Raw genomic sequence first — 27713 nt, forward strand, 5'->3', positions numbered from 1 at the left:
ACTTACTAAAAGTCACCCTCCTTCCTTGTTTTCAAGGGTGCCTTCCAAAAACAGTCACGAAGCCACGAAACTGATGCGGCTGCTCTAACAATCTCCAAAGTGGTATTTTAAGACGACCTTGCACACCTAAGAAAGTAATGTAAGTTAATCTCATCACGTGGAACACACTTTAAAGAACAATTGTTGGGATGAATGCAACGCGACACTTAAAAATATCTCTTTTGAAGGATGGTGTGATGACCCAAAGGGGCGTGGCACCAAGGCAACCCAGTCAGGTAATCAGTAGGAGTCCCTTTATTAGCTCCAACTTTGCCCTCAATGTCCTGGTTACCTTCTGGCTGGAGAAAAACTCTCCCAGGTAAACAGCCTTTGGCTGCAGAGAATCAAGTCCAAAACATGGTCAACAAAAACGGTAACTTTTTAGTCCAATCAAGCCAAACTAAGGTGATTAGTTTGACAAGGGAGGAACAAGAACTCCAGACGTGAAGGCAGGACAAAACTCACATGGTTGGGAAGACACCAAGAACACAGATAAGCAAAGTCAACACAGGATAAACTCACGTTTGATCCTAGCAGCTGCCGTGCCCAGCATGCATCTATTTTAAACTCTCATTCCCAGGTGCAGCTAATGAAGGGAATCAGGGCCCTTTTCTCCCCTTTAACCCACGTTGCTCCCTTCTCTGTTCTTCCCTGCGTGCCCTAGGATGAAGAGGGGGTGGGCCTGGGTCTTCCTCCAAACTCCCTCTCCCTTGTTCTCCCTCTCCCCTGCTCTGCCCAGCCGGACTTTGCCCTTCCTCAGTTTCCTCCACAGCCAATGCAGCCACACTCCCTCTCGCTGTCAGCTGTTTGGCTTCCTCCTTGGAGTCAGACTCTGACAAGGGCATGACAGATGGTCACAGCATACTAGAGTCTCCTGTTTGAGCAGGAGGCTGGACTAGAAGACCTCCCAGGTCCCTTCCAGGTGTATTCTGATACTGTATATTTTTTAGTCTCCAGGCCTTTACTTGTCTTAGTTGCTCTTCTCTGCACTTTTCCCAAAGTCTCAGCCTCTTTTTCTGTCATCCCTGAAGAAGTCATTACGGGAATTCTCCTTGACAACATCAAGACAGGCATCGGGTTGGATCACCGCCACGTCAAGAAATCCTCCGTCTCATTCTGGTGAAGGTAGACAGATGTCGCTCACTGAGCCGCAGAGCCTCCGAATGCCTTGGCGAGCTAATTATCCACACCAGGCGACAGTTGAGGAATCGGCACAGCGGGAAGGCTGACAAACGGAACGAGCGAGAAGGGAGGGGCAGGCCGAGGTATCGCGTGGCTTGGAGAGCCACTCCAGGAGACACACTGTCATGTGCTTAGCTGTGACTTAACCCCGAGGCGGCTTTGCCCTGTGGTTGAAATGTTGTCAGGCTGGGACATCCTTGCTCAGTTCAACCCTGCTATGGCTTTGCAAGTGTTGAGCGTACCCACCCGCACCCAACGGCACTTTGGAAAGACACAATGGGGGTGTCTCTCGAATTCCACCAGCGAGTTATTATCAAACACTCCAACAAGGTGTTAAAAAGGATTTTCATGTGGAGATGTTTTCCTTTCACGGGCATCAAATTGATGGCTGGCTGAGTTTTATCCAGGAACAAAAGGTTTTTGCAATCCTTTTTAGGTAGACCTCGACTTAGAATCATTCATTTAGTGACTGTTTGAAGTCACCACGGCACTGAAAAAATATGATTTCTCACACTTACGACGGTTGCAGCATCCCCATGTTTACGAGATTAAAATTTGGATGCTTGGCAACTGACTCATATTTACGATGGCTGCAGTGTCCCCCGGGGTCGTGTTGACTTTGGTGACTTTCTGAGAAGCGAAGTCAACATGGGAAGCCGGATTCGTGTAACGACCATGTTACTACTTTAACAACTGCCATGTTTCCTTTAACAGCTTTGAGAGGTCATAAAATGAGGCAAAATGCACTTATCAACTTATCAAGGTGCTTTTTTTTTTTCAAGAGGCAACTGGATTTTCTGATTTTTGTTTGAAGACGTTTCGCTTCACATCCAAGAAGCTTTCTCAGTTCTGACAGGATGGTGGGGAATGGATTTATACCCCTTGCAGACAGCTGGTTATTTGCATCCTTTTAGAGGGTCATTGAGGCCACAGTCTGAGCTGAAGAAGCTCCTTGGATGAGAAGAGAAATGTCTTCAAAGGAAAATCAGGAAGTCCAGTTGCCTCTTGAAAAAGGGAGGGAGGGAGGGAGGGAGGGAGGGAGGAAGGAAGGAAGGAAGGAAGGAAGGAAGGAAGGAAGGAAGGAAGGAAGGAAGGAAGAAGGGAGAAGGAGAGACAAAGAAAGGAAGAAAAGAAGGAGAGAGAGGGAGAGAAAGAAGGAAAGGAAGGAAGGAAAGAGGGGAAGGAAGGAAGGAAGGAAGGAAGGAAGGAAGGAAGGAAGGAAGGAAGGAAGGAAGGAAGGAAGGAAAGAAGGGAGAAGGAGAGACAAAGAAAGGAAGGAAAGAAGGAGAGAGAGGGAAAGAAGGAAAGGAAGGAAGGAAAGAGAGGGGAAGGAAGGAAGGAAGGAAGGAAGGAAGGAAGGAAGGAAGGAAGGAAGGAAGGAAGGAAGGAAGGAAGGAAGGAAGGAAGGAAAGAAGGGAGAAGGAGAGACAAAGAAAGGAAGGAAAGAAGGAGAGAGGGAGAGAAAGAAGGAAAGGAAGGAAGGAAAGAGGGGGATGGAAGGAAGGGAGGAAGGAAGGAAGGAAGGAAGGAAGGAAGGAAGGAAGGAAGGAAGGAAGGAAGGAAGGAAAGAAGGGAGAAGGAGAGACAAAGAAAGGAAGGAAAGAAGGAGAGAGAGGGAGAGAAAGAAGGAAAGGAAGGAAGGAAAGAAAGAAGGAAAGAAGAGAGAAGGAGAGACAAAGAAAGGAAGGAAAGAAGGAGAGAGAGGGAGAGAAAGAAGGAAAGGAAGGAAGGAAGGAAGGAAGGAAGGAAGGAAGGAAGGAAGGAAGGAAGGAAGGAAGGGGGGAATCACCTTTGGGATAACCATGACCTGGATGACTGAGAAGCTCCATAGACATTTCACTTAACAACTGTCTCACTTAAAAACAATAATTTTGAGCTTAATGGTGGCCATAAGTCAAGAACTATCTATATGCCCCATGCCAGACCTTGCCAGTGAAAATTCCTTCTGCTTAAAGTATTTCCAAATCATGGGTTGGTTGGAACCCCTTGAAAAATACACTTCACAACAAATAAAGGCAAGGGAAATAGTGAAGTGGAAGCAAACAGCATACAGTGAGAGCTCCAACATTTATCATCATTTACCCAGCAAGAACATTCATCCCCATTAATCATGTACAGTACATATGTCCACATCCCATTAGTCACTGTGGGATGTTTCTTAAGGCTAAATATGTTAAGCGCATTGGATGGGCCACGCAATACACAATCCTTGGAAGAAACCGCATAGTGGGTGCCAAACATCTTTCTAGTCCCTAAGAAGGGCTCGGGGCCCGGCTACCTCCAGAAGAATACAGGTAGTCCTTGACTTATGATCATTCATCTAGTGACAGTTCAGGAGTTACAATGGCACAGAAACAAGTGACTTATGACCCTGTTTCACCCTGACGACCATTTTAGTATACCCAGGGCCATGCAATCAAAATTTGGATACTTGGCAACTGGCGTGTACCCTGTTTCCCCGAAAATACGCCCTACCTTGAAAGTAAGTCCTAGCTTGGTTTTTACACCTGCGCCTAATATAAGCCCTACACCCCCCCAAAAAATAAGCCCTAATTAAGATCCTGCCCACTCCAGAGTGGAGGGGTAAAAATTAAACTAGATTGGGGATGGAGGGTGGCGGAGCTGCCTTACTACTTCCCTTTGGACAGTTGTAGCCAGGCCTCGCACACCCCCGACACCTGCCTTGCCGGTCCATTTCTTCTGCAGTCAGCAAGGCTGGCCAGGCTTTTCTGAAGGCCTCTGGAGTTGATAACAAAACTCTGGATCGATCCTGAGGCTGCAGAGGCCTTCAGGAAAGAAGAAGTTCCTGAAGGCCTCCGACAGCGAGTGGATGATGTCTCCCGAAAATAAGACCTGCTGCCTTTTTGGGTGGCAAAAAATATAAGACAGGGTCTTATTTTGGGGAAACATGGCACTAATGACAGGGTCACGTGATGCCTTTTTGTGATCGTCCGACAAGCCAAGTCGATGGGAAAGCCAGATCCACTTATCAACTGTGTTACTAATTTAACAACTGCAGTGATTCACTTAACAACAGTGGGAAGAAAAGTCGTAAGATGGCCCCGAACTCACTTAATGAATGTCTCACTTAGCAACGTAAATTTTGGTCTCAATTGTGGTCATAATTCGAGGACTACCTGTATTCAACAACTCTTTCATTTACTCATTTTTATTTATTGATTGATTATTGGGGGGGGGGGGGCTTTCAGTTCCTCATTTGGTGAAAGTCACACCCTAGATTTCACGGATAACAGAAGAAACCGACACAATTATTATTATTTTTTTTGAGAAAAATTATGTGACTTTTGGAATAACTGCAGTACATTATACTGCAAAATAAATAAAAGAATAGAAAATATATAAGTCCAGGGACGTTTGCTGGGTATCTGCTAAGAAAAGGGTCTCTTTATTTCCAAAATATTCTGTGACCATGTCTAATCCATATGCGCACATGGCAAAAAAAAAAATGAATAAAATCAGAAAGCACAATTAATTTGATGCCTTATCGTATCAGACTGAAAGCATCAGTGATGAATGCGAGGGTGATGAGACATTGTAAATATGCCCATTTTTCAATTATGTCAGGAGTGGATCTTGAGGGAAGAAGCAGAAGAAAGAAGAGATTTTTAAAAACTGTAAATAGATGAGAACAGAAACGCGAGGACTGAAGGAAGTCAAAGTTCCATATGAAAAAGTATTGTGTCTAATAGAAGGAATGGAAAGCGGATGAGCATAAAATAAGATGTACTTGTGAGCTAAAAGCAGAAAGCATTATGTTATGGAGTACTGGCAAAGAGACTGTCAGGATTCCAGTGATTGCCCTAATTAAATCATGATCCTCAAGACAAGCTTCAAACGAATCCAGAAGACTGACTGGGAGCAACATGTCCGGCACTAGACTGTATGCAGCCAACTCTGGCATACGTAATTCACAGTCACCTGTGACCCTGTTTCTCCCCTCCTCCCTGGGTGTATCATAAATCAGATTTTCCACCCCAGGCTGGGTGTCATCAATCACGTTCTCCAATTAAGGATTTCCAAGGGCAGAAGATCTGGTAGACTAGCTACAATCTTTTTAAGATAAGGGTGGAATGTATTTCTGGTTTTAAACTGCTGTACTGCTCTTTCAGATTCCCCCACCCCTTGTTTATGGCAACTCAAAAACAGGCATAGGATTGCTTTACGAGTTGACAGAGAGTGGATTGACACCAATGGAAATCATGAAAAGATGCTTATAGATGTAATGGTCAGAAGAAATGACTTGTTTAACAGAATAACAGAATTGAAAGAGACCTTGGAGGTCTTCTAGTCTAGCCCTCTGCTCAAGCAGGAGAACCTATGCCATTTTCGACAAATGGCTGTCCAGTCTCTCCTTGAAAGCCTCCAGTGATGAAGCACCCACAACTTCTGGAGGCAACTTCTGTTCCATAGATTAATCGTTCTCACTGTCAGGAAATTTCTCCTTAGTTCTAGGTTGCTTCTCTCCTTGATTAGTTTCCATCCATCGTTTCTTGTCCTGCCTTAAAGGTGCTTTGGAGGATAGCTTGGCTCCCTCTTCTTTGGGGCAGCCTCTCAGATATTGGAAGAGTGCTATCATGTCACTCCTGGTCCTTCTTTTCATTAAACTAGATATACCCAATTCCTGCAACTGTTCTTCATATGTTTTAGCCTCCAGTTTCCTAATCATCTTTGTTGCTCTTCTCTGTACTCTTTCTAGAGTCTTAGATAGATAGATAGAGAGAGAGAGAGAGAGATTAGAGAGATAGAGACAGAGATAGAGATAGATAGATAGATAGATAGATAGATAGATAGATAGATAGATAGATAGATAGATAGATAGATAGATAGATAGATAGATAGATAGATAGATTAGAGATACAGATAGAGATAGAGATAGAGATAGAGATATATAGATAGAGATATGATGACCAAAACTGGATGCAATATTTCAAGTGTGGTCTTGCCAAGGTATTGTAAAGTAGCAGTATCACCTCACATGATTTTGATTCTATTTCTATATATTTCATTTCTATTTCTTCTTCATTTTTCATAGTTTTTAAGGGAATATGGAAGAAACAGATTAAGAGGTCAACAAAGTGACTCGCTAAAGATGGTGCTGAATTACAGTCCTCTTTCTTTCCTCTTGGACTTCACCTACAAGAGAATTTTTTTAAACAAAAATGAAAAGTTGCCGAGTTGTGATTAAGAGCCAGAAGAATAGCAGATAGAGAGATTCCTGAGGGTGTCCTTCTCACCAAATCCCCTTTGGTCAAAAGGACTTCCTAACTACTTCAAGGAGTAGAAAAGAAGCAAAAAACCAGACTGGGCAGTTCCTTCTCCTTGCTCTGAATTCTAGTCTACAATTTTGTAAAAGGACGATTGGGAGTAACAACATCACTGGAAGTCATTTGTCACTGGACAAGTCATCCTCCCTTCAATAAAGTTCATAACTGTCATGTCGTGATTAGTCAAAAAGAGATACAGGATGTTCTTCTCTATTGACATTTGCCCTTCTGTTTTTTTTAACGCAAAAAGAGAGAGAGAGGAATTAGGTACAACTCCATCGCACATCGTTGTCTCTTTCCTTCCCTGAAAAGAAAAGTAGCTTAAGAATTGTTCTCCTTTGTGCCCCAAATTATGATTCCCATTCTCTCAACACTGAACTGACACTCAACCAACACTCAACCGACACTCAACCAACCCACACAACCTCAACAGCACTTTATCTCTCAATGACCCTCACCTGATGTGACCCATCACATGATCCATCACAAAACCCTCATTTGATGTGACCCACACTTGGCCCATCAAAAGAGCATCAGAAGATCCATCACAAAACCCTCACCTGATGTGACCCACACCTGACCCATCACAAGACCCATCAGAAGATTGACCCTCACAATGTGACCTCCCCATCACACAACCCACTGACCACACGAAGCCCTTATCAGCAGAAGAACACCAACACTGAACTAAACTCCGCTGATGATGTTACCTAGCTGGTAACACAATGTTCAGAAACCAACCCACAAGCTTGGAGAACGAACCTTCAGCCTCATTGTTCTCCATGTCTTCTTTGCCCTGGCTATGTCAGGATTCTGGCAGTTGCCCTAATTAAATCATGAGCCTCAAGTCAAACTTCAAAACCTATAAAGAATTTATCAGGAGCGAACATGTCGGCAGGACCTGTTTGAAGCCAATACTGAGACATGTAATTCACTGTCACCCTTGACCCTGGTTTCTCCCCACTCCTTTGGGTGCATCATAATCATATTCTCCAACAAAACACGTCCATGGCCAAGAGTCATCAATCACGTCCTCCAATTAAGAGATTTGTGTGGCAGAAACTCCGGTTGCCTAGTTACAATCTCTGCAAGATATGAATAGAATGTGCTTTCGATTCCAAACTGCTGCACTGCTCTTTCAAATGCCTTCCCCCCCCCCGCCCCCCTTTCTGTAAATAAAATGGGCATAGAAATGTTTTATGAGTTGACAGGCTAATTAGTACAATGGCTTTATGCTAACCTACATAGCAGCAGGCGATGGTCATCACCACCTTATGAATGAATATTTAAAAGAGGCTCTAACCCACAAAGATATATCCACCACTTATACCTTTTTGACCTGTCCCAATAAATAGGCTTGATGGTAGCCTAGAGACAATCTTGGCTGATTTTAGAAAAACAACCAATTCAGATTGAGTTAGTCCTTTGGGATGGAGGGTCACAGAAATCTCATTGTTGTAGGCCAGATGGTTGAAAAGACGGAAAGCATCCTTGAAAAATGGGAACTACTTCCAATTTTCTTCCCTAGAAAATTATATTGTGGTGATGATGATGGATGATGAAGATGTTATCCATTCAATCAAGTTTGACTCTTGGCAATTCAATGGGCCCGGTCTCTCCACTTCCTCTGATCTTGCACTACCTCTTTGAGAGTTTTCGTATCGTCCTATCTGAATATGAATATACATACATCATAGTTGAGGGACAGCTCGGGTAATGTAATTTACAAATGTACTTTTTAATCAGTGCCCTGGGAACCAGATAAAGTAATTAGTTTCTTGTAATACTTATAAATTATAATTGATAGACTTTCTTTTACATAAGGGAGGGTGTTCATGGACGAAAAAAAATGGCGTGTGAATTGTCCTTGACACCCTGGTTATATTCATCGGTGGCAGAATCTTCCTGGTGGCCTGGTCTGGCTTTGGAAGCTAAGGGAGGGCCAAGGCTGGTTGGAAATTTGATCGGAATCTAGCAATTAAACCCAAGGCTGGGTTAAACGGAGAAGTTTTGAAAAAATACCCAGAAGTAAGCAATGGCAAACTCTCACTATCATTACTAAGAGACATGAATCCATCTAGATTCTAGGAATCAGGTTCCATACAGAGATTTTGAGTAGAGAGTAGAGAGTACAGTAGAATATTGGAATGTAGAGTAGGGAGTAGAGTAGAGTAGAGTAGAGTAGAGTAGAGTAGAGTAGAGTATTGGGATGAAGAGTAGAATAGAGTGGAGTGGAATAGAGTATTGGAATGAAGAGTAGAGTAGAGTAGAGTAGAGTAGAGTAGAGTAGAGTAGAGTAGAGTAGAGTAGAGTAGCTTTGTTTGGTTAAGTGTGATTAGACCCCAAAGTTCTCCCAATGCATGGGAGCACAAACGTAAAGGACCCTATCCAAACTCAACTCACTTGTATCAGAGTAACCACTGAAGAGCAGAGCAGTGGCCCAAAAGACTAAGTGGAAGGAAATTCAATCTTAATAAAGGAGAATATTGGCAGCTGACGGTTGAAATGAGGGGTCTTGGTGCTCTCTGAGCTTGGTAGTTTTCTTGCAGATGTTTTATGACCCAGCTAGGTAACATCATCAGTCTGATGTTGTTGCCTAGTGATGAAGTTACCTAGTTTAGGTAACGAAATGCCTGCAAAAAACCAACAACAAAGTTCAGAGAGTGCCAAGGACCTCTTAACTCAATCTCAACCCCAATTTCTCTCTCTCTCTCTCTCTCTCCCTCCCTCCCTTTTTCTCTTTTTCTGTTTCTCCTCCCTCCCTCCCTCTGTCATCTGCACCTCTATAATGATCTGGTTTGGTTCTGAAACCCAATGAGACAGACTCCAGAGAGTAATTAGGACTGCAAAAAAAACAATTACTACCAACCTGCCTTCCATGGAGGACCTGTATCCTGCACGAGTCAAAAAGAGGGCTGTGAAAATATCTACAGACCCCTCACATCTTGGACCTAAAATGTTTCAACTCCTTCCATCAAAATGATGCTATAGAGCACTGCACACCACGACAACTAGACACAAGTGGAGTTTTCCCCCATGCCATCACTCTGCTAAATCAGCAGTCGCCATCCTTTTGGACCCCATGGATCACCAAACTCATAATTTTAAATCCTGGGGACCACTAATATGAATTTTGATTTATGGTAGCTTGCTGACATTGGTGGGGGAGAGAGAGAGAGATCGATCTAACCTCTATCTCCCTCCCTCCTCTCTCTCTCTCCTCCCTCTCTCTCTCTCTCTCTCTCACACACACACACACATAAACACACAGAGGCGGGGTGGAATTCAAATTTCTTAACAACTGGTTCTTGGGCGGGGCCTAATTTGTGGGTGTGGCTTGGTGGTCATGTGACTGGCTGGGCATGGCTTGTGTGTAAATATTATAAATATTGAAGTCAATATTGAATTTTTATATAAAAAAGAGCAACTTTTACCCCAAATCAGGTAAAGCAAGCAGGCAGATTGATTTGCTCACAGAATCACAGATTCAAAGATCTATCTTTCTGCCACTGTGTCTGTCACATAAAATTTGCTTGCAAGCAAACTCATAAAATTTACTCACAACGTGCCATTTATATAAATATTGATTTTTTTTATTAAAAAAAGAGCAACTTTTACCCAAAATCAGGCAAAGCGGGCAGGCAGATTGAGTTGCTCACAGACTGACTCAGAGATCTACGATTCTGCCATCAGCTACCTGCACTGAATAATAGAAGCTTCAGTCCTAAGGAAGGTTCGGCTCTGCTTAAAAGCAGAGCCAAAGATCTAAAGCTTAGCTAGAAAGCAAGACATCCAATGGTTTCCTGCTTTCTAGCTAATCTAAATCTCCCGGCCCAGCAGAACAGCTGATAGTTGGGGGAAAAAAGAGAGGAAATAGCAACTTAGCAAGCAAGTTTGCCAAGTATGGAGTGAGTGGGCGCGGAAGGTTCCTGCGGGACATGTGGGCAGCGCAGCCTTGTGTTCCCGTACAGCCTGGATGAATTGCTTTGTGTGGGTGCTCTGGGGGTAACATTTCTCTGCAGACCACCAAAATTTTCTCGTGGGCCGCGGCCCACCGGTTGGCGATCACTGTGCTAAATAATTCCCTCAACACTGCACAACTATTTACCAAGTCTGCATTACTATCACTATTAATCTTCTCATCACTCCTCATCACCCATCTCCTCCCCCTTGTAACTGTAGGACTGTAACTTTGTCGCTTGTAACCTTATGATTTATATAGACTGTTTCCTAGTATGATTTGATTGCTTATTGTACCCTATGACTATTATTAAGTGTTGTCCCTTATGATTCTTGACTCTTGATGAATGTCTCTTTTCTTTTATGTACATTGAGAGCATTTGCACCAAGACGAATTCCTTGTGTGCCCAACCACACTTGGCCAATAAAGAATTCTATTCTATTCCATTCTATTCTATTCTCTCTCACCTCCCAATCTCCATCTTCTCTTCCTATTCTGCAAGCAGCTATGGACCCAGTTCCATAATCTGGATAGAAGACCCCAGAATAAGCGGCAAAAGAGCATATCAGTGAAAAGTAAATTATTAGTTACCCATCAGCTACAAAGAAGACCCTTGGCTCGATCCATTAACAGCTGCAAAACACCCCTCCCGGCTTTCGTATAGATGCCGTTTCGATTCTGTTTGAAGTGTTTAAGGGAAAAGGTGCCAAAGTTGGTGATATTCAGGTATACGACGCCAGAATGAGAAGCTGAATCAGCGGGTGGGGGGGTGTTCTTACGTGTGCCTGTGTGTGCGTTGTACTCCACACCTACACGGGGCATTCTGATCTCTTATTTGCATGGTATTGACTTCTCAGAACATGCAAAATATCACCCTGGGAGAGGTGAAGAGAGTTAATTGCGGTGGGGTGCGAAAGTGTGTGCTTTTATTTCATCACAACAAAAGGAAGACTTTCCCCTCAAAAATGGGAGCCAATTGCCCTGTAACTCAAGTTAATGAGAGCAGAGTATAATTGAATCGTTACAGCGTATGTGATTTAACGAGGCATCAGGGGTACCAGGCTCCCGCTGCCTGAATGGGCGGCTTGATGTTCTTCCTTGGGTGAAGAGATTCTCAAAGAAGCCTCTCTCTCTCTCTCTCTCTCTCTCCCTCTCCCTCTCTCTCTCTCTCTCTCTCTTCTCTCTCCAGGAAACCAAGAATGCCCAAGGATGAAATCTCTGCACATTGCTCAGAGAAATGTGGGTTCCCCGACTGCTTGGCTCCGCATAACTAGGAAAGTCACTTAACTGGAGACAGGAAAGAAGCCACACACTCAGGCAGAAATGCTGTATTTGTATATGTGGTGGTTGTTGTTGTTAGTGGCGAAGTCCTGTCCAACTCATCATGACCCCATGGACAACATTCTTCCAGGCCTTCCTGTCCTCCACCATCTTCTGGAGTCCATTGAAGCTCACGCCAACTGCTTCAGGGACTCCATCCAGCCTCCTCCTCCTTCTCTGTCATCCCCTTCTTCTTCTTTTAACTTCAATCTTTCCCAGCATTAGGCTGTTTTAGTTTAGTTTAGCTTAGTTGGTTGTCATTGCACCTCGTACAATGAAATCAAACACCATCTCCAGAAATGAGTCTTTGGGACCCCGCAAGGCCTCCTGCTCAGGGAGGCTGCGCCGGCACAACAAGTCTCACAAAGACTCATTTCTGGCGGAGTTTGGGGGAGAGAAAGAAAGACTTCTGCTGCTTCTGCTGCTTTCCTTGCATGATGCCAAAAGTCTCTCCCCTTTCTCTCCCGCTGAGAACGGAGCTGGAGACGGTATCCTGCGATCCCAAATAAAGAACAATCGATCAGTAAGAAAACAGGGTGGGGAATTTTCCTGCAGACATTTTGGGGTCTCTGGTCCGTGGGATTTAAAATTACGAGTTTGGTGGTCCCTGAGGTCCAAAAGGTTGGTGACCCCTGGTATAAAGCAGTATTATCACTTCTCGTGGTCTTGATACTATCCTTTCATTGATGCACCTTAGGATTGCATTGGCCTTTGGGGCAGCTGCAGCACATGGCTGGCTCATACTTAAGTGCTTGTCCACTAAAAACTCCAATATCCCACCCAGAGTTACCTGCTCATTGGTTTTTTCCTGCCTCGGTATAGGATCTTAATGTCTATGGAGATTGTCAAACCTCTAGGTCTTGGTTTTCCCAAAGGTGTTTCTTCAAGGGGCTACTGGACTTTCTGGTTTTTCTTTGAAGATGTTTTGCTTCTCATCCAAGAAGCTTCTTAAGCTCTGACTGGATGGTGGGGAAGGGAAGGATTGATACTCCTTGCAGACAGCTGGTCATTTGCATCCTTTCAGAGGGTCATTGAGGCCACTTGGAGGTTTATCTGTGTCCTCAAGGTCACCTGAGTGGTACAAATGGGTGGAAGTGTTGAAAGGACTGTGTTGTAGACTGGAGATAGATGATGTCATATCCCTCCCCCTCTGTTAGATCTTTTTTGTAGGATCTTAACTTTTCTCAGGGACACAGTGGCTCAGTGATGCTGAGCTTGTCGATCAGGAAGGTCGGCAGTTTGGCGGTTCGAATCCCCAGTGCCGCATCACGGAGTGAGCTCCGGTTACTTCTTCCAGCTTCTGCCAACCTAGCAGTTCGAAAGCATGTAAAAAATTCAAGGAGAAAAATAGGGACCCCTTGGTGGGAAGGTAACAGCGCTCCGTGCGTCTTCGGCTTTTAGTCATGCCGGCCACATGACCAAGGAGACGTCTTCGGACAGTGCTGGCTCTTCTTTGGCTTTGAAACGGAGATGAGCACCGCCCCCTGGAGCCAGAAACGACTAGCACGCATGTGCACGGAGGGGAACCTTTACCTTTACCTTTTCTCACCTCACTGAACCTCAGCCAGTTGGACAAGGCCCAGGGTTCAACTCTGCCAAGATCCTTCTGAATCTTGATGTTTTATCTGAGTATAACCTAGAGGGCTACGACTAAAGATGTCGCGTGTTCACAGGAAAACACCCTTAAGATTGCTTAGTCTTTCTTCAGCTCTACGCTGCATAAAATATGAAGCCCTTTTAAAGGGGCCATTGGATCTGAACTGGGTTGCAAAAGTGTAGTCAGATACACAAACCCCGTGGGTGTTTCCTAGATTGGACTGGATTTTGAGGCCCAGATACTCCTGACTTTCAAAGATCAAGGCTGTGCTTTGGAAGCAATAATTAAGAAGTAGTCCTTTCAGGGATTCCTCATAGGTCCCTATGGAAAAACCGGGTGAGAAAGAGCCAAGATTTTCCCAGCAAGTAGAGAAATGAAAGCCAAACAATCCCCAAGCCTTCACAAAAGCTGCCAAGATGTTTCTATAAAGCTGGGAGAGAGAAAAAACAGCTGCATTCAACCTGCAGATGATAAGAAAGTTCAAAAAAGCTGTAGAACTATTACCGTGTTTCTCATACAAGAAGGCCGGGTCTTATTTTTTTTTTTTTTTTTTGAGCCCTGAAAAAATGGCTAGGCCGTCTAGGTGACTTAATTCCCCACTACACCCCCTTGCATCTTCGGACGGGCAGCGACGGCTTGGATGTTGACCTCGGCGTTGGTGGGGCACTTCGTATCGGGGTCAACACAGGCAGCACCATATCCAGGTGTGCCACAAAAGTACTTCCTAACAGCAAGGCCCCCCACCACCACCCCCCATTTCGCATGTTTTAATATAGGCCTTAATTTGTGAGGGAGGGGCTTAATTTTATTTCATGCCTATCAAACATGCTGGGACTTCCTATTGGGGGAGGCCGTATTGTTGGAGAAACAGGGTAATTCTGCCCTTCTTCTCTGATAACCTAACGGAAACTTTGCTTAGAGAGTGAGTAGAGAGTGTATAGAGTATAGGAGAGGGTCCCAAGTCTTAGTGTTCACTAGCCACTTGCCTCTCCTCAGAGAACAATGAGGCAGAGGTGGTATTTAGCCGGTTCTGACCATTTCTGGAGAACCAGTAGCAGAAATGTGGAGTAGTTCGGAGAACCAGCAAATCCCACCTCTGACTGGCCCCGCCAACCCCATATCTATTCTCTGCCTCCCATTGAGTCCCAGCTGATTGGCTGGGTCTTCTTTGGTTGCCCTGCACAGGAGAACGGAGCTGGAAAGCAGGTTAGTGAGCCTCAGTGGTGCAGTGGTTAGAATGTAGTACTGAAGGCTACTTCTGCTGACTGCCGACTGACTGCAGTTCGGCAATTAAAATCCCACCGGGCTCCAGGTTGACTCAGCCTTCCCTCCTTCCGAGGTGGGTAAAATGAGGACCCAGATTGTTGGGGGCAAGAGGCTGACTCTGTAAACCGCTTAGAGGGGGCTGTAAAGCACTATGAAGTGGTATATAAGTCTCAGTGCTATTGCTATTAGTGGGGGTGGGGAGGGAATGGGGATTTTACAGTATATCCTTCCCCTGCCACGCCCACCAAGCCATGCCCACCAAACCACACCCACAGAACCAGTAGTAAAAAAAACTGAATCCCACCACTGCGCTGATAGATGATTAGAACGTCAGAAAATATCTGCCAAGGCGCAAAACATCACTGGAGAAACCCAGCCAAATCCGAGGCTCCCTCCAGATGGATTCTGTCAAACCAACATCATGTCCATCAGGAGCCCATCGGTGTTTGGACTTTGCCACCTCTGGGTGGCAAACGGCGCCTTCCGGCCCTCCTTAAATTCATTTCTGTTCTCTTTCTAATCCAACATTTCCCATTTTCCCCTTTACTCGCACCTCTGTTTGGGAGGTGTACAAGGATCGTTTTGCAGAAACGCATGTTTAAATTCTCCTTCTCTTTCCTTGCCAGAGGCTGGGAATGTGGAGGGGGGAAACCAGACACGTCCATGCAGCTGGCGGTGAAGCCCTTGAATTCTGTTCAAGCTCACTCCTTATTTCAAATTATATTCTTCCTGTGTTAGTCTTGTAAATAACTCAAGGCGGTTGTCTATCTAATGGTGCTCCGTCCTCCTATTGTCCCCACAACAACCCTGTGTGATGGGTTGGGCAGAGAAGGCCTAGCCCAAGGTTACCCAAATGGCTTTCATACCTAAGGTGAGACTAGAACTCACAGTCTCTTGGTGATTGGCCCAAAGTCACCCAGTTAGCTTTCATGGCTAAGCCGGGACCAGAACTCCCAGTCTCCTGATAACAGATAACAGATAATCATAGTTGGAAGGGAACTTGTAGGTCATCTAGTCCAACCCCACATCCAAGCAGAAGACCTTATGATTGGCCCAAAGTCATCCAGGTGGCTTTCTTGGCTAAGATGTGACTAGAAACTCACTATCTCCTAGTGATTGACCAAGAGTCATCCAGGTGGCTTTCATACCTAAGGCAGGACTAGAACTCACAATCTCCTAGTGATTGACCCAAAGTCACCCAGATGGCTGTCATGCCTAAGGCAGAACTCAAACTCATGATGTCTTGGTTTCTAGCCCTGTGCCTTAACCACTAGACCAAACTATACAACGTGGGAAAATACCTGAAGAAACCTAAATATCATACATACATACATACATACATACATACATACATACATACATTACATACACACACACACACACACACACACACACACACACACACATATATATATACATACATACATACACATACAATATTTATCAATTTGGCGACTTTCAGGCGCATGGACCTCAGCATCTCCCAGAATTCCCCTGGGAAATCAAAGTCTTCAGCCATCATGGTCACTGTTTCCAAAACTTTGGCGAACTTTAGGCTATGTGGACTTCAACTCCCAGAATTCCCCAGCATGCCAAGCTTTCTTAAGTTGCCAAAGTTAGGGGATCTTGGAGAATACAAGTAGAGACAAGAGTTGAGGGGACGCCTACAACCTCTGCTTCACAATTTGTTCAGGCTGAAGAAGCTGCTCGGGTGAGCAGTGAAACGTCTCAAACCTGCAAGAAAATAGGTTCCAGTTGCCATGACTTCACTCCCAGACAAGTCTACCTGGATGGCCCAGAATCATCATCAGCAAGATGTCAGGGTTCCGACAAATCTACCCTCATTCTAATCATAAGTCTCTAGACGCATCTCTCAGTAGTTAATCAAATTGTTTTATTTGGAGTGGCCATGTTGGCGATAGCTGGGTGCAGCTGACCCTAAAATACTTCATTCATTTCCCCCTTGAGCCTGGTCTTCCTCCCACTGCCCTGGAGGTATATTCTCCAACGGGACACATCCATAGCCAAGAGTCACCAATCATGCTCTCCAGTAATAATCTTGCGTGCCAACAGCTTTGGCTGCCAAGACGATTATCTGAGGCATTTAAGGAATGCGCTGCTTTCCCCACTCCCTTTCTGCTGGCAATTCAAAGACCAACAGAATATTTTTTTTAGTTGACACAAGACTTTAGATGCAGGGAGGCTGCTTTGCCTTACAACAGTTCATTTAGTGACCATTCCAAGTTATGACGGCATTGAAAAAAAAAAAGACCTAGGGCTGTTTTTCAAACTTAGGACTGTTGCAGCATCCTTATGGTCATGTGATCAAAATCTGGACTCTTGGCAGGGGACTCATATTTATGATGGTTGGAGCATCCCAGGATCACCCTTCTACAATGTTCTGACAAGCAAAATTAAGGAAGAAAGCCAGATTCACTTAATGATTATTTACTAACTTAACAACCGCAAGAATTCACTTAACCACCGTGGAAAGGTAGGTCATAAAATGGGAGTGAAACTCACTTCCCAAATGTTTCACTTAGCAACAGAAAAGTTGGGCTCAATGGTAGCCATAAGTCAAGGACTAGCTTGACGTATTTCATCTGGATCTTTCATTCTTTGTATTATAGCTATAACCTGGTCTCTACGCCCTCTGTAGATCAGTGGTGGGATTCAAAAATTTTTACTACAGGTTCTGTGGACGTGGCTTGGTGGGTGTGGCTTGGTGGGCATGGCATGGGAAAGTTACTGTAAAATCCCGTTCCCTCCCCACCCCACTAACCTGCTTTCCAGCTCCATTCTCCTGTGAAGGGCAACCAAAGGGGACCCAACCAACCAGCTGGGACTTAATGGGAGGCGGAGAATAGATGGGGGTTGGTGGGACCAGTCAGAGGTGGGATTGGCCGGTTCTCCCAACTACTCAACATTTCCGCTACCGGTTCTGCAAAACTGTTCCAAACCAGTTGAATACCACCTCCGCTGCAGATGATGATCCGTGCAGAGCTATCCTCATCGGGGACCAGGCTAATCTAGATGATGTCAATCAACCATCTGTCGATGACCTGTTCCTTCTGGGGGTCCCCACGCGAGATCTACTTGAACGTAGCTTATCGTTCGCCACCTGCTCCTTCCATCCGTTAGAAAACCCAAGCCTGGTTAGCTCAGAGAACCAGCAAGGACTCCGCGGACTGGCTTTCAAGGTTGCTTGAGGAGGGAGGGGGTCTCCTGCCCCCCTCTTTTAAAAACAGGACAGTCAGTGGGTGTCCCGTGGCGTATTTCAGTTTCCTGGCCACCCTCGGTTTGAACCTACTATGCTATATGCCGCCAATGGAAGAGACGAAGAGCAGCAAAGCGTGGAAGAACGCCAAGGGTTGCGGAAGGCCAAGAAAACAAACGGGGGAAAAACACACATCGGAGGGACAGTTCATTGGAAATTCATCATTCTTCGTGGCCGCAGACGGTTGGCTGTTAAACAAGAGAATGGAAATCAGCAGAACGGACCACCAAACCCTGATGTCCTCCAGATGTTCTGGCTTCCACTCTTATTAATCCTAGGCAGAGGGATGGATTTTGAGAGCTCGCATCCAAAATAACTAACGGGTACAACAGGATGCCAGAAAATGGAATAACAGAGTTGGAAGGGACCTTGTAGGTCATCTAGTCTAACCCCCTGCCCAAGCAAGAGACCCTACACCATTTTTGATAGCTGGCAGTCCAATCTCTTCTTGAAAGCTTCCAGGGATGAAGCTCCCACAACTTCCCAAGGCAACTTCTGTTCCATGGGTTGATTCTTCTCACTGTCAGAAAATTCCTCCTTATTTCCAGGTTGAATCTCTCCTTGGTCAGTTTCCATCCATTGTTTCTTGTCTGGCCTTTGGAGGCTTTGGAGAATAGCTTGACCCCCTTCCTCCTCCTCTCTGGGGCAGCCCCTCAAATATTGGAAGATGCTATCCTATCTCCCCTGGTCCTTCTCTTCATTAGACTAGCCAGGCCCAGTTCCTGCAACCGTTCATCGTATATTTTAGCCTCCGGTCCTCAAATCATCCTGGTTGCTCTTCCTGAATTTTTTCTAGAGTCTCAACATCTTTTTTTATAGTATGGGGACCAAACTTACATGAAATATTCCAAACGTGGCCTTACCAAGGCATTATAAAGTGGCATTAACCAGGGAGGGGATTCAACTAGTGTTACTACCAGTTTGGTACTTACGTTTTGCACGCACTACCGGTTCTACAGACCCGGGCAGAACTGGGAACATCCTACCCCTGGTATTAATCCTTTGTGTGATCTTGATTCTATCCCTCTTTTACTGCAGTCTAGAATTGTGTTGGCTTCTTTGGCAGCTGCAGCACACTTGCTGGCTCATATTTCAGTGACTTTCCACAAGGATTCCAAGATCCCTCTCGCTCACAAAGCATCGCAACCACTGTGGATGTTGCAATCCCATCCTCACGAGAAGAAATTTGAGAAGAAGGAGGTCTACCTACACTGCCAATCCAGTGCCAAGATACACTTGGCCAGCTCGGGTATAAGAAAATGAAAATAATCATTAAAACGATCGATAAAAATACGGTGCAATCCAAGATCAAAATCTTCCGTTGCTGGAACCAATTCGTTAACGAAGCCTTCAATCAAAGCAGGTTAGTCGGATGGAGATTTTACAGAATCTTTCCTCTGCCATGACCACCAAGCCATGCCACACCGACCGAGCCACGGCCACAGAACCGGTAGTAAAAAAAAAAATTTGAATCTCACCGCCGGAAGAGAACCAGGAACAAAATTCTGGATGGAAACTAAGAGGCGGAGAGGCTGGAGCAAAGGGGCTGATATTCAGGGAGACATTGTAGGATTCCAGGGGGAGTAATAGGATTACACAACCCCTCCCATTCAAGAAATGACAAAAAGATGGAAGGACCCATTTTGATCCCCATAATGAATACATGGCTGCAAAAGCGGGGTAGAGTTAGCAGAGGTGGCCAAATTGATTGCTCTGATTTGGAATAAAAAAAAAAGGAACGTAATAAATTATGTTTCTATCTGGAAACCGCTTATGTTTCTATCTAAACTTTGTGCTTGAGGTAGAGAAAAAACAAGACTTTGATTTTGGGTTTTGCTGATAGGTTTGTTGTTATAGAAATGGCTAGTATATATCTTATTTCTTATATATATAAAAGTGAAACACCCCTCATGCATCATCACAAAATCTCCAGAACCGTAAAGCCTACAAACTTGAAATTGGGCACATATATATGTTCCTCTTGGCTTCTAGGTGCTCACTAAGAAAGGATTTTTTTTGACCATCAAAGCATTAGTATTTCCTATATTATTATTATTAACACGCTCTGATGCTAAGGAGTTCTACTCCCCCTCCCCACCTGAAAAGAAATCTCTTCCAAAGGCAAAACACAAGCAGAGGAGTTTCATTTTTAGTTTCACAGCACCAAGCAGCTTTAATACAGAACAGTTGAGCTAAGCCATGCCCAAGCTCCTTGCTGTCTCCTTCTTGCTCACACAGCAAATACTGTTTCAGTTTCCAAACAGCCCTCAACTCTCTCACACACTGACCGAACGCTAGCCAGATGAATACCGATGGATGCTGGTAGGCAGAGGCAGAATTTTTTTCCTCTTACTTTCCTCCCCCAAAACTAAGCCCGACCACATACTTTCGTAGTGAAGCAGAGGTATTGAGCTAGTTATTACACAAACATAAAAAAATTAAAAGCTGAGATTTGATGCTATTATCTCATTCTACTGCACCGAAAGGATTTGGAAGTCAACATTTTTCCTTTCTTCTTCCCCCTTTCCTGTACACGCTTCCCTTCCGTTTCCCTTCCCTTCTTTTCCCATTATTTTCTTCTGCATTTTTGTAGTTGACGTTACATTTGGTTGAAGCTAGTAAAAATTTCGAAACGTAAAAGCAATGGCAAAAAAGAAAGAAAGGAAAGAAATTAGAATGTGACTGCCCCAGTAGGACAAGGGGGCAAGGTTTACTCCAGAGGAGAGTAAATAAACACACCTCTCTTTCTACCCAACTCCGATTCCCAACGGTTGCTCGTTTTAAGGCAGACGTTTGAAGACCACCTCAGCGCTTGGGCGCAGGGAATTTCAGCATCCCCGCTCTCTGGTTACAAAAGGTGACATGACCTCATCCTCTCACCAGCCGCTTTTGTACAAAGTTCCTGGCAATCATTCTTTCTAGAAAGTCTGCAGACGGAAGGAGGGAAGCAACCATCGGATGCCAGCCGGAGCGATTGATTAAACCACACGCGATATTTCCTAGAACCGCTCAAAGCAATTAGGAGGCCCAGGAAAACAAACAGCGCTACCTTATCCGACAGAGAGGGCTCTGGGTTCCCTACCTTACGCCAGAAAATCTTTACTCTCCCTCCTTTTGTGTTGACAGTCGCCGATTAGTATTTCCTGTGCTGAAGGCCCCCCCCCGGTCTGTTGCACGCAGTGAAGTCTACCCTCCAAGCAACAGATGCAATTTGGCGGTAGAAAAAAAAAAACCTCCTTCTTCCTTTATTTACGAGAAATGCCAACCGGTTCTGATCGACAGACGTTTAAAAGAAGGCGTCCTACCGATAAGATTAAGGAAGGGACACCGGATCCAGAATCTTTGCAATTTTTGCCTTGCCAATCGCCTGCAAAAAAAAAAAAAAAATCCCCACTGGAGCTGAACAACTCAGCACAGTTAGACCCGACTAAATTGGATTTTGTTAAGCCCTAAGAAAGGCCGATCTCCACATCGCTGATCTTCTGATCGTGGAATGAAAAGCTTTGTCGTTTAAATGCAGTGTGCAAAAAAAAAAAAAAAAAAAACCTGGGAAAAGTTGGTTGTTTTCTTTATTAGCCTAAATCCCAACCCAGGAACTGTCTGGGCCGGTACTTGGTCCCTCTCCATGGTCCTGAATCTCTAGATTTGCACTTCTCTGGAATTCTGTGGGTTGCACTCGGTCGTCGTCTTTTAAGCGAACGTCGGAAAGGAATCGAAATGCACCTGTAAAAGTGCCTCTGGGTGACAACTGAAAGCAAGCAATAGTGGTGAAGGAAAGAGCATTGCCACACAATAACCACAATAGCAAGCAATTTGAGATGGCCCTGGTGCTCCTCTCAGAGTTGTTTTCTTGCAGAATATTTCATGGCCCAAACTTGGTAACCTCATCAGTGCGACTGGTAGACGGGAGTGGGTTTTGGGAGGAGGAGGAATTTGGGGTCCCTGATATTCTCTGAAATGGGTGAGGTTTTTTTGCAGACATTTCATTGCCCAACTAGGTAACATCATCAATGCTAGAAGGCAGTGCGTTTGGGGAGGAGGAGGAGGAGGAGGAGGAGGAGGAGGAGGAGGAGGAGGAGGAGGAGGAGGAGGAGGAGGAGGAGGAGGAGGAGGACAACTTTGGGGTCCCTGATATTCTCTGAACTGGGTGGTTTTCTTGAAGATGTTTCATTTCCCAACTAGGGAACATCATCAGTGCTAGGAGGGAATGGGGGTTGTGTGTGGAGGACTACAATGCCTATGTGATCCCTGGCGCTCTCTGAACTTGCTTTTTTTTTTTCTTGCAGATGTTTCAGGGCCCATCTAGGTAACATTAGTGCTAATTAGGACACCATTTCAGCTCTGATGATGTTGCCTAGTTTGGGTAATGAAACATGTCAAGAAAACCACCAAGCTCAGAAAGGATCCATCATTTCAACCCTGAGCTACCAATATCCTCCTTTAGTGGAGCAAGCTATTTCCAGGATTCCAAGAGATTTCCAGAGATCCATTGGCCCTGCCTTCTAGATGTTGAGTTTCTCACTCTCCTTCACAGGCGCACTGAAGACGCACCCAAGGTTTATTGCGCTGGAGGCAAGGTTGACGTATCATACCGGTGGTTTAAATAGTTTTCTTCCCCAGATCAAAATAGAACGTTTCAACTTGTAGTTGAAAAACTGAGTGTCCACTCAAGCGTGTGAGTCTCCATCGTCCTTTGGGAGTAGACTTCCTTCCTGGAGATCCTTGATCTTTCAAAACCATGACAAGACACACCTTGCAAAATCACACACATTGCAAAATCACACACTTCTACGTCTGGGCCTCCTTCCTAGAAGACCCAAACCAAACCAACATGGACCCTACTTAGTAACTCCATGGAATGGTTGATGAGGCAGACATAACTTCTGAAGCCATGGAGAACTCATTGTCCCTGCTTTTCCTGACCCCAGCTGACCTCATGACTAAGCCTGGTGCCTTAACCGGTACTCCGAAATACTCCAGTACTCCATAGGATTACCTAAGAGACTCCTGTTTTCCAACATTGCTTGTTCATTTGTGTCTTCAAGCCAACATTGATTCGATTTGCTTGTGGTTTTCTTGGCCTGATTTTCAGAAGTGGTTTGCCATTGCCTCCTTCCTAGGGGCTGAGAGAGAGTGACTGGACCAAGAACGCCCGGTTGACTTTGTGTCTAAGCGGGACTCAACGGGCTTCTGGTTGCTAGCCTGGTACTATATCTACTACTCCAGCCTTTCTTTGAGTCTAGCTTGCAAAAAGGCAACATTGCCAAGATGAGAAGACATATTTTGCTGGAGTAACACACTTTTACAGAACCTGCCAGAATGCCAGTTTGCTCTGCTGAACCAGCACCATGGTGGATAGAAGACTTTTGAGGTTTCTTGCTACATTTATACATCTTTTAAAACAAAAAAACAAAAATTGTTTACAATCCCTGCTAGGAGCTGCTGATCCAGTTCTACAGAGGAATTATTGAGCCTGTCATCTGTACCTCTGTAACTGTCTGTTTTGGCTCTGCTACCCAACAGGACAGACACAGACTCCAGAGAGTAATTAGGACTGCAGAAAAAGCAATGGCTATCCACCTGCCTTCCATGGAGGACTGCATACTGCATGAGTCAAAAAGAAGGCTGTGAAAATATCTATGGGCCCCTCACATCCCGAACATAAACTGTTTCAACTCCTTCCCTCAAAACAATGCTATAGAGCACTGCACACCAGAACAACTAGACACAAGGACAGTTTTTTCCCTGAATGCTATCACTCTGCTAAACAAATAATTCCCTCAACACTGTCCAACTATTTACAAAGTGTACACTACTATTACTGTTAATCTTCTCATCACTCCTTATCACCTATCCCCTCTCACCTGTGACTGTATGACTGTAACTTTGTTGCTTGTATCCTAATGATTTTTATTGACTGTTTCTAGTATGACTTGATTGCTTATTGCACCCTATGACTAAGTGTTGTACCTGATGATTCTTGACTCTTGACATGTATGTTTCCTTTTATGTACACTGAGAGCATTTGCACCAAGACAAATTCCTTGTGTGTCCAATCACACTTGGCCAATAAAGAATTCTGTTCTGTTCTATCTACCCCAAATTAGAAGAATGCATAGGATTATACAAGATAGTGGGACACCATCAAAGCTGACACAGGCCATGTTAGCGTGAATTGGATAAATATGAATGATACTTAGTCAAACTTCTTCATACCTTTATTGTGAATTAATATGAAAAAATGGATAAAAATGGATAAAATAAGGAGGAGTACATAAATTTGACAAATCTGAGAGAGATTACTAACAGTGTTGCCATGAATTGGATCAAATATGGAATGAAACTCAGTTAAATTTGTTTATATATAATAGAGAAATGTTAAATTGAATAAGAAAGATATAGATGAAGATAAAGATGAAGAGTTAGGAATTTTTCGCTTCTCTACATTTGAAAAACCTAATGACTTAAATTGGATAAAATGTGATAGAGAGTACTAACGCTGTTAATGTGATTTTGATTAATATGCGTGATACCCGGAACCAACTCTGTTCACACATAATAGGGGTGTATAATTAAAAAAATAATTAAAAATATATTTAAAAAAAAAAGCTGACACAGAATGACTCAAAGAATCAGTGCAAGATCAGGAGATATGGAGAGACCTGGCCCATAGAATCGCCAAGGGTCGGACATGACTGCATGGATTGCAACATTATCATCAGTGACAATTCTTTATTGGCCAAGTGTGATTAGACACACACAAGGAATTTGTCTTTGGTGCATGTGCTCTCAGTGTACATAAAAAGAAAAGATACATTCGTCAAGAATCATCAGGTACAACACTTAATGATAGTCACAGAGTACAAATAATATAAAGCAATTTAAATTGTAAGGATACAAGCAACGAAGTTACAGTCACACAGTCCCAAGTGGGAGGGCATGGGTGATAAGGAGTGATGAGAAGATTAACAGTAATAATAATGCAGGCTTTGTAAATAGTTGGACAGTGTTGTGGGAATTATTTGTTTAGCAAAGTCTGCACTGCTATTATTAATCTTCTCATCCCTCCTTATCACCCACCCACCCTCCCACTTGTGACTGTATGACTGTAGCTTTGTCACTTGTATCCTTACGATTTATATTGACTGTTTCCTGGTAGGATTGGATTGCTTATTGTACCCTATGACTATTATTATTAAGTGTTGTACCTGATGATTCTGGACTCTTGACTAATGCATCTATTCTTTTATGGACACTGAGATCATTTGCACCAAGACAAATTCCTTGTGGGTCCAATCACACTTGGCCAATAAAGAATTCTATTCTATTCTATTCTATTCTATTCTATTCTATTCTATTCTATTCTATTCTATTCTATTCTATTCTACACTACTCTACTCTACTCTACTCTACTCTATTCTATTCTACACTACTCTACTCTACTCTACTCTATTCTATATAGACAACAACTTTTCTGGGCATTACCAAATGCACTTGCTAATCACGATCAATGCATGTTAATCTGCTGTTGCAGATCTCAAATACAGGTGGCCCTCGACTTACGAAAGTTCATTTAGCGAAGTTACAAGGGCACTGAAAAAAAGGGACTTATCACCATTCTTCACACTTACGACCATTGAAGCATGGTCACAGGATAAAGAATTCAGATGTTTGGCCACTGACTCATAATTACGACGGTTGCAGTGTTGATTCGTTTAACAATCTTGTTATTAATTGAATGACTTTGGTGATTCCTTTAATAAATGGGGGCCAAACTCACTTAACGAATGTCTCACTTAGCGACATAGATTGGCCTCCGTTTTGGTCGTAAGTTGAAAGTGTCCTGTACTTTCAGCATGGTGCTCTCTGCATGCTTCAGAGATGGAAAGCTTAAGCAAAGGGCACGTTTAATCGATCGTGGCTCCATCTGAGCTTGCTAATAAATAGTTGGATCCAAAGGACAAACTAGCTAACTGCTCTGCAGATACTTCCTGGATTGTTCAATGTTTCATGGCTTTCAAAAGAGCTTCTCACACTTCCAGAGTTTCACCAACCTTCATGCAAAGAACTACACGTTACCTGGGTTTTTCTTCCAAGTACCCGTAAACATGTGCTTTCTGGTGGCTTGCCATATATTCCTTGAGTATGCATTTTTGTACTCTTGCATAGCAGTGATTCTAAACTATTTATTAAAAAGATGCATAAATGCACTGAGAAATCACCATAGTGTTGCTAGATCAGCAGAGCAAATCCTGCCAAACCAGCATTCTGGAAAGTTCTATAAAAATGTGTTACTCCAACATACGAAGAACGGTTGCAGGAACTGGGCATGTCTAGTCTAATGAAAAGAAGGACTAGGGGAGACATGATAGCAGTGTTCCAATATCTCAGGGGCTGCCCCAAAGAAGAGGGAGTCAAGCTATTCTCCAAAGGACCTGAAGGCAGGACAAGAAGCAATGGGTGGAAACTAATCCAGGAGAGAAACAGCTTAGAACTAAGGAGAAATTTCCTTAAAGTGAGAGCAATTAACCAGCAGAACAAGTGGCCTCCAGAAGGTGTAAATGCTCCAACACTGGAAGTTTTTAAGAAGAGATTGGATAACCCTTTGTCTGAAGTGGTGTAGGGTTTCCTGCCTAAGCAGAGGGTTGGACTAGAAGACCTCCAAGGTCCTTTCCAACTCTATTATTTTATTCTAAAGTATGTGTGGCTATCATGCTAGCAAAAAATGGCTTTTCCCAAGTTGGACTCAATGAAATGCTGGAGAAATAATTTGGTGTGGTGTTTATGGTACCAGGATAAAAACCAGCAGCCCCCGAGACACGAAGTCTCGGGGCCAGTCACTCTTGGGCCAGTCACACTCTCTCAGCCCCTAGGAAAGAGGCAATGGTGAACCACTTCTGAAAATCTGGTCAAGCAAACCACAAGGGATGGAACCAAGGCTGTCTTGAAGACAGAAACAAACAAGCAGGAAAACAAGGCGTCTGTTAGATAATCCCTTCTACACACAGGAAGGGGCTGTAAGTTGCACACCCATCTTTACAACAAGGAGGAAATTGGGCTCCCAAGAGGTTTGGGATCCTAGGAGAATTGCTTATATATTTGACCGAGGTGTGTGTCGCTCCAGAGGCAAGGGAAAATCGGTAAGAACGATCACTTTTAAACAGGTAAAGCGACCACAGCACACCAAAAAATTGTCTTTGCAGAAAAGCAAGTTGAGAAAAAAGGCAAATCGCAACTCAGTTTAGGACATTCTACAGCAAGTTTCTCAAAATGAGATGAAGGCTGGTGTTTTCCCCTCCATAATGGAGAAAGAAAGAAAAACACCACGTTTTCTAGAAAAAGCACCTTTCTTTTGATTGGAAAAGGAAACCAGAAGCGAGGCCAGCAATCCAGAGATAAAGATTTTCCTTCTTCTTCAGTTCTCATTCAAAGGAAAACAGTCCAATGTTCAGAGCAGATAAACAAGGTGGTTTTTGGGGAGAGGAGAGGGAATAAAATCCAGATTTCTTTCTCTCAAGGAAGACAGTTCCTGGTCCTGTCTCAAGTTTTCTTCCCAGCCCAGCTGCCCGACTGAGACCCACAGATGTTGCAGCTCCCACCAAGCAAATTGGGGAAAGCGAGAGGGAACTCAACCCTTGCCAACTTTCTGCCAACACCCCCCCCCCCCAGCAAGAAAGTCCATTTAAAAAAAGTCCAGTGGTGCTTATTGTCTACCTGTCAGGGTTTCTCACTGCCTGCTCTTTAAGGGAGCTCCCTTCGGGTTGGGAGCCTTGTAGGGTTGTGTCT

General features: G+C 44.1%; 1 protein-coding gene across 1 annotated transcript in view; it reads right to left on the reverse strand.

Moving 5' to 3' along the window:
- The window catches only part of ENOX1 (ecto-NOX disulfide-thiol exchanger 1), a 449429-nt gene that overhangs the window by 420517 nt on the left and 1199 nt on the right, over positions 1-27713 (reverse strand). The window lies entirely within an intron of this gene.

This window comes from Pseudonaja textilis, chromosome 8 (genome assembly GCF_049901715.1).
Source record: "Pseudonaja textilis isolate UNSWEBS1 chromosome 8, rPseTex1.2, whole genome shotgun sequence".
NCBI lineage: Eukaryota > Metazoa > Chordata > Lepidosauria > Squamata > Elapidae > Pseudonaja > Pseudonaja textilis.